Source organism: Cherax quadricarinatus, unplaced genomic scaffold (assembly GCF_038502225.1).
Source record: "Cherax quadricarinatus isolate ZL_2023a unplaced genomic scaffold, ASM3850222v1 Contig2849, whole genome shotgun sequence".
NCBI lineage: Eukaryota > Metazoa > Arthropoda > Malacostraca > Decapoda > Parastacidae > Cherax > Cherax quadricarinatus.
The window spans coordinates 48,390-53,195 of NW_027197875.1; the positions used below are offsets into that span (position 1 = coordinate 48,390).

The following is a 4,806-nucleotide window of genomic DNA, read 5'->3' on the forward strand; positions in this document are numbered from 1 at the left end:
AAACATATCGACTACACCAGGGCTATTAAGATTACATGCCACATGTAAACTCCCGTTGTTAGATATTTTTAAATCCATCCTTTAATAAACTCTCAACATATATACTGAAAGGCGCTCTGGTCCCTCCAAAATTATTTAACAATTCGAACCGGCATAACCTGGAAAACATTTAATATCATAGCCCTCAGACATGGCAGCACATTTAAGTGCATTACAAATATAAATCCGATTTTCAAAGGTAATTTATTACTCATGAATATAAAATACATTAGAGTGCAATGTTTACATGAATTGTTAGTCTTAAAACAAATAATGGATTTTTTCCTGTGCTTTATGATCCACATTAAGTTTAATTGCAAGCATTTGGTAATTATTGCAGTCATTTGGCTATGGAAACACCTAAATGGTACTAAAGAATATACAAAGAGAGGTGTGAGCATCTGCTGGTATATACATCAATAGGTGTGTTCCTGAGGGTATATAACCGGGAGGAGGCGAGTGTTTTGAAGTCATTGTATACACGAAGAGGTTTGAATCTCTTAAAGGATATATATATATATATATATATATATAAGGATATATATATATATATATATATATATATATATATATATTTATATATATATATATATATATATATATATATATATATATATATATATATATATATATATATATATATATATATATATATATATATACATGTTCACATAGAATATAAAATATAGGGGGTGGTAGGAGAAGAAAATATTCAAGCAGCTCCAGGGAGAACCTTGAGTTTTCCCTGAGGTACGTTCGTTGTCTTCTCTGAGGATGAGGGTCCCCATTCCAGCTCTAGAGGTGGTTCATATATATATATATATATATATATATATATATATATATATATATATATATATATATATATATATAAGAACATAAGAACATAAGAACGAAGGAACACTGCAGAAGGCCTACTGGCCCATGCGAGGCAGGTCCAAGTCTCCTACCGGCTTAAGCCAATGCACCCAACCTAGTCAGGTCAGGTCACATTGACTTAAGGGAGGAACACGGCAACCGACCTGGTAGCACAAGCTATCAGGTCTAACTCACACCCACCCACATCCACTCATGTATTTATCCAACCTATTTTTAAAGCTACACAACGTTCTAGCCTCTATAAAGGTACTTGGGAGTTTGTTCCACTCATCCACAACTCTATTACCAAACCAGTACTTTCCTATATCCTTCCTGAATCTGAATTTTTCCAACTTAAAACCATTGCTGCGAGTCCTGTCTAGGCTAGATATTTTCAGCACACTATTTACATCCCCTTTATTTATTCCTGTCTTCCATTTATACACCTCAATCATATCCCCCCTAATTCTACGTCTTTCTAGAGAGTGCAGTTTCAGGGCCCTTAGTCTATCCTCATAGGGAAGGTTTCTGATACATGGGATCAACTTTCTCATCCTCCTTTGTACATTTTCCAGAGAATTTATATCCATTCTGTAATACGGTGACCAAAACTGTGCAGCATAATCTAAATGAGGCCTAACCAAGGATGTATAGAGTTGAAGAACAACCTGAGGACTCCTATTATTTATGCTTCTTGATATGAAGCCAAGGATTCTATTAGCTTTATTGCGAACACTTATGCACTGTTGTCTTGGTTTCAGATTACTGCTAACCAGAACTCCTAAATCTTTTTCGCAATCCGTAATATTAAGATCTACATTATTTAGTTTATATGTGGCATGGTTATTGTCCTGTCCAACATTTAGAACTTTGCATTTGTCTATATTAAACTGCATCTGCCACTTCTCCGACCACTGCATCAGTCTATTCAAATCTTCCTGGAGTGCTCGAATGTCCTCGTCAGAATGAATTCGACGGCCTATTTTGGTGTCATCGGCAAACTTGCCGATGTCGCTCTTTATGCCCTCATCTATGTCGTTTATGTAGATTGTGAACAGCAGGGGGCCCAACACTGACCCCTGTGGAACACCGCTCGTGACACTTCCCCACTCTGATTTCTCCCCATTTATGCAAACTCTCTGCTGCCTATTTGTCAACCATGCCTCTATCCAGGAAAAAATTTCTCCTCCTATTCCATGTGCTTTAATTTTCCTCAACAGTCTCTGATGTGGGACCCTGTCAAAAGCCTTACTGAAGTCCATATACACAATATCATATTCATTACCATGATCTACCTCCACAAATACCTTAGTGAAAAAAGTTAATAAATTCGTAAGGCAGGAACGCCCCTTTGTAAAACCATGCTGAGATTCGTTGATTAATTTATGCTTTTCAAGGTGGCTACGAACTGCCTCGGCAATTATTGATTCCATAAATTTTCCCACTATGGAGGTCAGGCTTATTGGTCTATAGTTCGAAGCTAAGGACCTGTCACCTGTTTTGAAAATAGGTATCACATTTGCCATTTTCCACTTATCTGGCACCATGCCAGTTTGTAGTGATATGTTGAAAAGATTAGCCAAAGGTGTGCTAAGCTCCTCTTTACATTCCTTTAGAACCCTTGCATACAGTTCATCAGGGCCTGGGGATTTGTTAGGTTTTAATTTATCTATTTGCCTAAGGACCATGTCACTTGTGACCCTAATAGTGCACAGTTTATTATCGTCCTGTTCTACATAATTTATCATTACTGGAATATCGCTGGTATCCTCCTGTGTAAAAACTGAGAGGAAGTATGTGTTAAAAATTCTACACATTTCCTTATCACTGTCAGTGAGCTGACCCGAGGAACTTTTGAGTGGGCCTATCTTGTCCCTGATCTTACTTCTGTATACCTGAAAGAATCCTTTTGGGTTAGTCTTCGATTCTCTTGCAACTTTAACCTCATAATCTCTTTTTGCTTTTCTAATTCCCTTTTTTATTTCTCTCTTTAACTGAATATATCGATTTCTCAATTGCCCCTCTCCTCTTTTGATTTGCCTATATATGCCTCTCTTTTGACCAATCAGATATTTTAATCTATTGTTCATCCATTTAGGATCATTTTTGTTTGATCTGATTTCCCTATTTGGAACATAATTTGACTGAGCAGCTAGAACTATGCCCTGGAAAGCATCATATCGGCAACCATCACCACCTACCTGACCCTTAGTCAGGTCATTCCAGTTCAGCCCACCTAAGTAATTTTTCAGTCCTATGAAATCAGCCAAGCGAAAGTCAGGGACGGAGACTTGATTGCCATTATTAGGGGAATTCCATGATATATTAAAACTGAGTGATTTGTGATCACTTTCCCCAAGCTCATCATTAACCTCAAGATTATTAATTAGTGTTTCCCTACTGGCAAGAACCAAGTCAAGGAGGTTATTTCCCCTAGTTGGCTCTGTCACAAACTGTTTTAAAAAACAATCCTGGATCGTATCAAGAAAGTCACCTGACTCTAAATTTCCTGTCAAATTGCTCCAGTCTATAGTTGAAATCTCCCATTAGCACAACATTTTCGTATGTAGATGCCTTACGAATTTCGTCCCATATACATATATATATACATATACATATATATATACATATACATATATATATACATATACATATATATATACATATACATATATATATACATATACATATATACATATATATATACATATATATATTATAATTATATATTCACACGTTAAAAGCTTCATATTTCTCAGTGCATGTAATTCAAGAGGTACGTATATTCCAAGGCATTGACAATGAGGGATAAATTTTATGTAAAAGACAGAGAGAGATACTTACCTCTGTGTTGCTTTCATAGTGTTAATTTTTTAATGCATGTTGAATGTATTGAAGAATACGTAAGTTAGTGTAAAGGCCTTAATGCCGCTCACACAGTCGATAGGATGTTTACCTAACAAATCTATTTTTCTGGTGATTTGTAGACCCATAGGTGTTAATAATAATAATAATAATAATAATAATAATAATAATAATAATAATAATAATAATAATACATCATGTTCTGTTATTACCGCAACTACTAATATTAAAATAATAATAATAATAATAATAATAATAATAATAATAATAATAATAATAATAATAATAATAATAATACCTAATTAACGATTAAACAAGAATATAATCATTAGACATTGCAGTAATATTAATCAATGAATTAATTATAAATTTGCAATTAACAGCATCCTTCCAGTTCCTGGCTATCTATGGTGGCTCTCAGCCCCAAGCCACCCATGGTTGCTCCCAGCCCCAGGCCACCCATGGTTGCTCCTAGCACCTGGCTACCCATGGTCGTTCCCAGCTACTGGCCACCCATGGTTGCTCCTAGTACCTGGCTACCCATGGTCGTTCCCAGCATTATCAGGTCATTAATTTAATAAAGCTCTACAGAGAGTGAAGCGTTGTTGTACCAAAAGCTTGTCCAGTGCCTGAAGCTTCCTCATTACTATAGGAAGTAACAGAGAAGAAAATTTCCCGTTTTGAAGAATATAAATTTCTTGTGCTGCATAATCCATGAGTTTAATAGTAAATTGCCAGTTGCCAAAGGCACTTATCGATAGACAGCCTTTTTTTTTTTGTGTGTGTGTATACACTCACCTATTCGTGGTTGTAGGGGTCGAGCCGTAGCTCCTGGCCCCGCCTTTTCGCTGGTTGTTAGGTCCACTCTCTCCCTGCTCCAAGATCTTTATCATACTTTTTCTTGAAGCTATGTATGGATCCTGCCTCTACTGCATCACTCTCTAGAAATTACCAATCTCGCAGTGTGTAGGATTCGAACCTACGCGGGAAGACCCCGCCTGATTTCTAGTCAGACGCCTTAACCACTCAGCCATCACTGCTGTG

General features: G+C 36.4%; 1 non-coding gene across 1 annotated transcript; it reads right to left on the reverse strand.

Annotated features, from left to right (window-relative positions):
• Nucleotides 1-4,720: 4,720 nt before the first annotated feature.
• On the reverse strand, nt 4,721-4,802 carry TRNAS-AGA (transfer RNA serine (anticodon AGA)). Its single transcript has one exon. It is a non-coding gene; the product is annotated as a tRNA-Ser (tRNA).
• Between the last annotated feature and the right edge of the window lie 4 nt (nt 4,803-4,806).